The sequence below is a fragment of the Loxodonta africana genome, unplaced genomic scaffold, assembly GCF_030014295.1.
Source record: "Loxodonta africana isolate mLoxAfr1 unplaced genomic scaffold, mLoxAfr1.hap2 scaffold_29, whole genome shotgun sequence".
NCBI classification, from domain to species: domain Eukaryota; kingdom Metazoa; phylum Chordata; class Mammalia; order Proboscidea; family Elephantidae; genus Loxodonta; species Loxodonta africana.
Genome location: NW_026975011.1, coordinates 2614829 through 2624725, shown reverse-complemented (window position 1 = coordinate 2624725; position 9897 = coordinate 2614829). Strand labels below are relative to the sequence as shown.

Below are 9897 nucleotides of genomic sequence, written 5' to 3'. Positions count from 1 at the left end.
ATTAAAATAATACAAAACGTTCTCTCTAATCAGAACACCATAAAAGTAGAAATCAACAACAAAAGAGCAAGGGAAAAAAAATCAAATACATGAAACCTGAATAACATCTTACTTAAAAACCACTGGCTAATAGAAGAAATCAAAGAGGGAATCAAAAAATTCCTGGAATCAAATGAGAATGTAAACATAGCATATCAAAGCCCTTGAGAAACAGCAAAGGCTGTGTTCAGAGGTCAATTTATAGCAGTAAATGCACACATCAAAATAGAAGAACATATCAAAAGAAAAATGTTAGGTCTACAACTAGAACAAATAGAAAGAGAATAGCAAAAAGAGGCCACAGTCAACAAAAGGAAGTAATAAAGATTAGAGCAGAAATAAATGAAATATCAGAAAAAAACAACATAAAGAATCAACAAGACCAAACTTCTTTCTTTGAAAAGACCAAACAATTCTGCAAACCATCAGACAAGCTGACAAAAGAAAAAAAAAGGAGAGGAAAAAAATAACCCAAATAAAATGAGAAGAGAGACATTACAACAAACCTACCTAAAATAAAGAAGATCATAACAGAATACTATGAATAATTGTACTCCAACAAATTCAAGAAACTAGAGGAAAGAGTTAAATTTCTAGAAACACACTACCTACCTAAATGAACAAAAACTGAGAGAGAAAATCTGAAAAATGCATAACAAGAGAAGAGATTGAATGGGGTAAAAAAAAAAAAAAAAAAAAGAACTGCCAACAAATAAAAGCCCTGGCCTGAATGGCTTCACTGGAGAAGTCTACCAAATATTCGAGAAGAGCTCACACCAGCACTATTCAAACTATTTCAGAGCAAAGAAATGAAGGAAATCTCTCAAATTCATTCTATAAAGCCAGTAAAACCCTGGTACCAAAGCCAGGAAAACACACAAATATAAAAAATTAAAGTACAGACTAAATTTTATCTCTCATGACAAAAGCAAAAATACACAGCAAAATTCTTGCCTATAGAATTCAGCATCATATTAAAAAAGTAATACGCCACTAGCAAGTGGGATTCATACCAGGTGTATCAGGATGGTTCAACATTAGAAAATCAATCAACATAATCCATCATACAAAAAGAATGAGAGAAAATAATCACATGATAAAACAATTGACATTTGATAAAGCCCAACACTTATTCCTGATTAAAAAAACCCAATAAAATAGGAATAGTAGAGAAATTTAAGGAACATTTATACAAAACCAAAAGCCAGCATCATTCTCAATGGATAGAGGTTGAAAGCATTCCCCCTGAGAACAGGAATAAGACATAGAGGCCCTTTATCACCACTCCTATTTAAACTAGTGCTGGAAGTCCTAGCTGGAGAAATTAAAAAAAAATTAGGCAAGAAAAATAAATAACGGCATTCAAATTTAAAAAGAATTGTTAAAACTATCCATATGCACAGATGATATGATCCTACACATAGACAACACACAACACAACACCAAATATTCCATAAGGAACCTACTGGAATAAGAATATCTAAACAATATTCTTTAAGGATACATACACACATAAACTATTTTTAACTATGGTTAAAAATTAGGATTGGGATTAATTCTGAGAAGAGGTGGAGAAATGGCATCAGAGAAGTGCAATCACGTAGTTTCAATTATATAGATAATATTCTAGGTAAGAGGCTACAAGATTTATAAATAATTGCATATATTGCTGGATATACATGAAAAATTACACACTAAGATTTAAAAAATAAGAAATGTTTTAAAATCTTTCTTTTAGTTAGAAAAGTAAACTCTTGTTAAGCATAATGTTCCATATTACACTGAAAAAAATCTTTCTGCTTTCTGGTTTCTGATGTTCCTGGATGGGCTGTAGACTAAGAAAAACTTATTTTTTTACATAAAATTGAAAAAATAAAATTTTGTTTTTATCAAACCAAATCATTACTAAGTGCTACATAAAAAAGCATTTAAGTTTAGTACAACTTTTAGGGAACATGCTGCTTATGAAAAATAACACATTTCTTTCTACGTCTTCAATTTCATGGAGATAAAATCAGAAGCTGTATTTAATCTTTTAAGAACCACAAAAAATGCACATAATAACTAATGAGGAAAATATAAATATGTTTATAACTTAGATTAATGTCATTTTCAAATCCAAAGTGAAAGAGTAGTATCTTTCCTCTAATCGAGAACAAGATTGGGTTTTCTTCATCAACCACATCCCATCTATCAAAATTGCTCACTGATGGTGTCTCAAACCAAACACAATATCATGTCCCACTAAAATATGCAGAATTGGAAATACATAGAAATTGCCCAGAGGAACAGAAGTAATCTTAAACACAAAACGGATAGTGGAGCTAAAAAAAAAAAAAAAAAAAACTGTTGTGTTAATAGAATAATGAACAGTAAAATTTTAAAACCGCACTCTTGGCCTCAAAAATTTGTTCTAAGTATTGGCCAAATTGTTTTCTCACTAATATGGATGATAGAAAATTTTTGTAAGTAACTTGTTTTTTTCTCTTTTTAAAAGGAAAAAAAATAATTTTTTTGACTCCTCTTTCAGTATATACTGAGAAAAATAAAATTAAAAGTAAACTTATTTTTATTTATAACAGGAAAAATACTTATGGCTTCTATCCAGCCTCCAGAATGTCTCGATTAGTTTCATTCTAATGTCAAAGGATAATTTATTCTACATTTTGGATGCCTTTACGTCAGTAAAGACAAGTATTCCTAGGGAATCCATTGAATTGACTTAATCATTCAATGTAATAGTTCATTGCCTATTACTTGCTTTAGAATTACCAATATTTTCAGTGTGGATGCAAATTCTTATTCTACATGTGGTTAACTTTCTACTCCAGATTTTTTCCATAGCATTTTTCATTTCAGAATTTCTCAGGGTGTATATCAGAGGATTCAACATGGGAGTGATAACTGTATAAACCACAGTCATAAATTTGTCAATTGGAAATTTGGAAAGAGGTCTAACATACATGAAAACACAGGGAACAAAAAAGAGGGCAACCACTGTAATGTGGGAGCTGCAGGCAGACAGGGCTTAGCACCTCCCTTCCTGACTGTGAGTCTTCAGGGATCTTAGGATGACCCCACAGGAGATTAATAGAAGGATAAAAATTACCATACAGGTGTCTCTGCCATTGGCAACAACAGTGGGCCCTATAAAATAGGTGTCAGAGCAAGCAAGTTCCAGTAATGGGTACATGTCACACATGAAGTGATCAATGACATTGGGGCCACAGAAGGGGAGGCTGTACACAAAGAGAAGTTGAACCACAGAGTGCAAAAAACCTCCAACCCAGACCACCACCAGCAACAGAATGCAAACATGTCGATTCATGATGGTTAAGTAATGCAGTGCCTTACAGATGGCCACATAGTGGTCATAGGCCATTGCCACCAGAAGAAAAACCTCGACACCACAAAACAAGTGCATTATAAAGAGCTGGCCCGTGCAAGCTGGGAAGGAAATAGTCTTTTTATCACAGAGTAACCCTAGAATCATTTTGGGGAAACGGCAGTGGAATAAACAGCATCCATGAGTGACAGATAGGCAAGGAAGAAGTACGTGGGGGAGCCCAGGGAGGGGCTGACAACAACAGTCATGACAATAAGCAGGTTGCCCACCATTGTCACAATGTAGATGAGCAAAAACATGACAGTTAACACTCTCTGGCCCTCAGGATCCTGCGTGAATCCCAGGAGGACAAATTCTGTTACATTGTTACTGTATCCCATTTACTCTTCTATAAGACCTAATTCAGAGATGAGAGCTTAGGAGAACAATACCTGTAAAGAAATCATGAACATCAGTGTGAATATGTCCATTAGGTCTTGGAGTTCTTCTTCACTATTAATCTTGTGCAGTGGCTTATTCATAATAAATATTTAGAAATATGTACTGAGTTTCTCTTCCAAAGATTCCAGTATGTCTTCCCTTAACAATTCTACTTCTATTCATGTGCCCATGAATAACAGGTTCTCTCTCTAAATCTTAGTGGATCTTCTACACAGAAGATCAGTCAGGGGCTCAACAGTCTTTCATTCATTTAATACTTCTTTTTTAAAACATGACAGTGCTTGGCACAGAGGTCAGCAATGACAAAGAGGGAAAGGATTTCTGCTTTCAAGAAACATTCTCTGGTGGCAAAGATAAACTCTAAACAAATAAATGGATATAAAACCAGTACTTACAGTTGGTAATATTTGTGGTGTGTCCCTTTACAATATGATCTATATAGCAGCAAAAATAACCCCTCTTCAGGAATATCTCATGAAATATTATGATATTCCACTATTAGAAGCTTGGTCCTTCCTGCCTCAAATGGCTTTCAATGTTTATGAATCTCTCACTAAATTTGAAGAGCCTGGACTTTGAAATGCATCAGATAACTACAAAATTATTTAGTATATTATTCCCTCTAGCAATTATTTGGACATAGATTTTCTGTCTCTTCTTAAGAACTCATAATGCCTTCCATTTTCTGTTTGCTTATCCCACAACTCCTAACATACTTTTATACTCTACTGACATACAGTCAGTACTTTGAGTTGGTAGTATTTGTGGTGAGTACCCTTACAATATGATCTATATTTTCAGCAAACATTTTTGAACTGAAGTTAACTGACACATAACAATTAACAACTAGTACCTTAGCAGCCAGCATTTTTCAAACCCATCGCAGGTGTGCTGGGTAGCCATGGGGGAGAAAATAGACACTGTAAAGAGAGATAAAGGACAACGGAAGAGGTTTTTATATATAATACTTCTTAGGCGCTGAGAGTGGTCAGAATTAGAACTTCAATATCCAGATTCCGAAAAGGAACATACTCAAAGGAAAAATCCAAACTCAGTGTAAGAAGGTATGAGTTTTAGTTGTTTTCTGTATTTAGCCACAAATCTGTCTCAATTTACTCGTTGGAAAATAAAGGATTAAACTAGATGATCTTAGAATCGTTTCTAATCCAACTGTCTATGACACTATCAGTGAAACCCCATCTTATTTTATTCTGCTGGATATTTCTATTTATATATTTGTAATTAAACAACAATCTCGAAACTCATCAATGATACTTTAAAAAATGCTAGTCAGCGTTGGAATTGGATCATTCAAGTGACCAAATAATGGTTAGCTTTCTCACTCAGTGTGCGCCTGTTTAAGGCCCAGGACACCCCTGGAAAGAGCGCACAGCACAGTGACGATTAATGCGTACTCTGGGGCAACACTGTCTGTGTTTGAATTCTGCCTTCACCGCTTACTATCTCTGTGACCTTGTGCAACTTCGTAAACCTCTTTGTGCCTCAGTTTCATAATTCGTAAAATGGGGAAATCAATTGTATGTATCTCTGAAGTTAGTGTGTGTGTGTTTTTACGTGTAAAGTACCTAAAGAACTGCCTGGATCCTGATAAAGAATCAATAAACAATAGCTTTTTATTATTGTCCTTGAATGTTTCTCTATGGACATTTGATCAGAACAAATCATCTGGATCTTTTATAAGTATATTACTTATAAAAAGAATATTATGTATTTATAATTCACAGACACACATTTTTGGACATAGGATAAAACTGTACATTATAAGAATTGTCTATTTTGTTGAATGTGTCTTAATATTTACCTCTCATGGTGAGTATATTGATGAAAGTTAAGCAGGAAAAAAGGAAAAACTTGTACCCACGCATCAGATGGAGACCTAAAAAGTAGAAAATGAAAGAAAAGAAGAATCAAATCAGGAAGCAGAGAAATTATATTTAAGAAATTAATATACACAGGTAATGGGGATATTAATGTGTTAAGTGGGGATAGCTTTCTTAAGAAATCTTCAGAAAGATTTCTTCTCGTGAAAGAGTGCTGGAAGACCAACCGCTGAGGCTTCCTGAACTTACTCAGGAGGCTTCTTGGGAAGCCATTACAATTAAACACAGAGCCCATCCTACAAAATAAAGAATAAAAAGGGAAAGGAAGGGGAAAACAGAGATGAGAGTGAAACAAAAAAAAAAAAAGAAGAAGAAGAAGAGTGGAGAAAAGGAGAGAAGGAAAGAGAAAGCAAGTGAAGGAAAAGGGTAAAAAGAAAAGAAAATTCAAAGGAAAAAAAAGAAAGAACATTGATCCCTCAGAGGCCCTAGCACTTATGGTTAAAGACAAACTCAAATAAGAGTGGACAGTAAATATATAGATACAAACACAATCTTTAGGATTATTCTTTCTTGCAGAAAATTGCTGAATTACTAAATCTCAAATGTAGACAAGCTGATTTCATTGATATTGATTTGATTGAGGGGAAAGAACACGTGCAGAGGAATTTTGAGCTATCTTTTAGGAACCAGCTCTAATGAGTCTTCTATATGTCTGTGTGGTTCAGGAGTTCTTTCATTTTTGAAGATTTGTAGATTAATAAAGGCACAGCTGTTGAAGAATATAATGGTTAAAGATAGTTTATATCTAATTTTTCTTTAACTATTTTCTTCAAGGTCTAGTGCTCTTAATTTTATTAATGTCAATGCTGGATTTCACCGAAATAAATATTCTATTGGCCAGCTAAATTATTTCCATGTAAAACAATCAGTATGTGAAGTATCCACTATAGTTTCAGTCCTCAAAGATTTGATACTATAAAAACTAAAATAATTACTAGGCTCTCAATGTAAACCACTAAGCTTACACCTTTCTAGAAAAAAAATCATTTAACTTATTTTTATAAGGACATGGCTTTTTACAAATAGAAATTAAAATGCCATAGTAACAAAAATAACCTCTATAGTACATTACGATTACAGTTTTTTAAGTCTAAGTGGCAGTAGGCAAGGTACTTCCTGATCACCAGTTTCTTTTTGTATAATTAAAAAAAGTTATATATATATATATATATATATAGGCATTTGTACATATTGTTGTTGTCATAATTTTGTATATATACAAAAAGGTATACATATGTATATATATATATATAAGGTTGTTAGCATAATTTTAAAATATTCCCACTTAAAAGCACATATCAAATTTTCAGACATAACTTTTTTTTTACACCCTGACACTTGATATAATACATAGTTTTAAATTTTCTTGTTCAAATATGGAGCCTCCATGGTGCAGCGGTTAAGAGCATGGCTGTTAACTAAAAGGTCGGTAGTTTGAATCCACCAGCTGCTCCCTTGAAACTCTATGGGGCAGTTCTACTCTGCCTTTCAGGGTCACTATGAGATAGAATCCACTTGACAGCAAAGGGTTTGGTTTTTTGATCTAGCTCAAATATTTCTAAAATAACTATAAATATATATTAACATATCACATATAGTTTACAAATCTGTTGACTTATTGTAATGCATAACTTGCTTCATTTTTTATCCGGCAAATGGACAGTAAACATCTATCAGGATAAAATACTTAAGCAAAATAGACTGTGTATGTTCTGGCTAATTTCTGTGTTTCTCTTGCTTAATTTTACAAATTCACAATTAATCTAGTGAAATATATTTAAGAACTTAACTCTATTTCAATATATCATGGACATTTTTAATGAGTGTCCTCCATCAGATGTTTCAAAAACTCACCTCTTGGTTCTTGTCCTTGGTCCTGAAAATCAGGGCTTCTTTCATTGAGACTAACTGTAGATACCTCATGTATTTATCTGAAATCACAGAACACATGGCAATGTGCACTGCTCAGTGGTTCTAGAAATAGTTACAAGTTGTTAAACTTCTCATACTTCCACACAAGCTGCCCATCGTATCATTTTTTTTTTTCAGAAAACTGTAGAAGTGTATATGTGGATGCCTGAACACAAAGACACTTAAAAAATAATAGTAAACAGTTTAACTTTCTCACCTGTTGGGAAAATGTGCTGGAAGAAAAATGAAGATGCTATGTTTGCATGACTATGTAAAAACTGGGCAAATTAATGGAAATTAACCTGGCCAAGCCTGTTATTTAGTGACACAAACAAAGTAAAAATCACTGAAATTAGTTATTTGAATTTGTCTTTTTTTAATCAATTATGATGAAGCAAACAAAAGTTTTTGACTGAGGATCTAGGGTCATACTCATGTCTCCCTCCTCATTAATTCTGTACTTAACAAAGCAAAGGCTGGGATTTAACTTCCCAGAAAAGCCAACGACAGAGCTTCTCACAGATAGAACAGATCTTTTCAGCAATTCAGTCATTCAAAAAGCATATCCAAAGACCATTTCTTTCCTCACTAGAAGAATGCCCCTACATCTCTCCACCTGCACTCCAGAAAATCATGACTTTCCATAAATTCCAACAAGGAATGACAGATATGTATCAACAGAAAATATAACATGAAACCATCTACAGGACGAGATGCTAATTACAGACAGTCCCCATCCTAGACAGGAATTTGAGTTTTCAGAAATCTCTTGGGTCATTCTATCAGGAAATAATTCTTCCATTTATATGTGCAGATGTAGTGTGTGGCTTTTTACATAATCACTGTTTTAAATGAAGGACAACGCAAGTTCATTATAAATTAGTTTGTTAGAATATTTGGAACAAATTCAAATGAAATTTCCTCTCCTGCATAGTTTTCTTCCCTAGACATCCCTAGAGGAAAAAGGCTTGAGTCTTGCCAAGAAAAAGTAGCAGACAAGCAAGTAATGAGAAAAGTCTGTAATGTGAAGAGAAAATTCTAAAATAAAGTGAATACTAAATTATGAGTTTTATATTAGTAAATCTTTAGACAAAGTGTTGTTTTTAGGTGCCATCGAGTCGTTTACAACTTGTAGAAACCTGATGCACAACAGAATGAAACACCGCCTGGTTCTGAGCTATCCCTACAATCGTTGTTATGCCTGAGCTCATTGTTGCAGCCACTGTGTCAATCCACCTCGTTGACCGCCCTCCTCTTTTCTGCTGACCCTGTACTCTGCAAGCTTGATGTCCTTCTCCAGGGACTAATTCCTCCCGAAAACATGTCCAAAGTATGTAAGACGCAGTTTCGCCATCCTTGCCTCTAAGGAGCATTCTGGCTGTACTTCTAAATCAGGTTTATTCTTTCTTTGGCAGTCCATGGTATATTCAATATTCTTCGCCAACACCACAATTCAAAGGCGTCAATTCGTCGGTCTTCCTTATTCATTGTCCAGCTTTCACATGCATATGATATGATTGAAAATGCCATGGCTTGGACCAGGCCCAGCTTAGTTTTCAAGGTGACATCTTCCCTCTTCAACACTTTGAAGAGTTCTTTTGCAGCAGATTTGCCCAATGCAATGCGTCTTTTGATTTCTTGACTGCTGCTTCCATGGCTGTTCATTGTGCATCCAAGTAAAACGGAATCCCTGACAATTTCAATCTTTTCTCCATTTATCATGATGTTGCTCATTGGTTCAGTTGTGAGGATTTTTGTTTTCTTTATGCTGAGGTGCAATCCATACTGAAGGCTGTGGTCTTTGATCTTCATTAGTAAGTCCTTCAAGTCCTCTTCAATTTCAGCAAACGAGGTTGTGTTATCTGCATAACGCAGGTTGTTAATGAGTCTTCCTCCAATCCTGATGCCCCGTTCTTCTTCATACAGTCCAGGTTCTTGTATTATTTGCTCAGTATACAGATTGAATAGGCATGGAGAAAGAATACAACCCTGACTCACACCTTTCCTGACTTTAAACCAATCAGTATCCCCTTGTCTTGTACAAACAACCACCTCTTGATCTATGTAAAGGTTCCTCACGAGCACAATTAAGTGTTTTGGAATTCCCATTCTTTGCAATGTTATCCATAGTTTGTTATGTTCCACACAGTCGAATGTCTTTGCATAGTCAATAAAACACAGGTAAACATCCTTCTGGTATTCTCTGCTTTCAGCCTGAATCCGTCTGACATCAGCAATGATATCCCTGGTTCCACGTCC

At 34.6% G+C, this 9897-nt stretch overlaps 1 pseudogene; it reads right to left on the bottom strand.

The window, feature by feature from the left end:
• Window positions 1-735: 735 nt before the first annotated feature.
• Window positions 736-6783, bottom strand: LOC135229383 (olfactory receptor 4A5-like; annotated as a pseudogene).
• Window positions 6784-9897: the final 3114 nt, after the last annotated feature.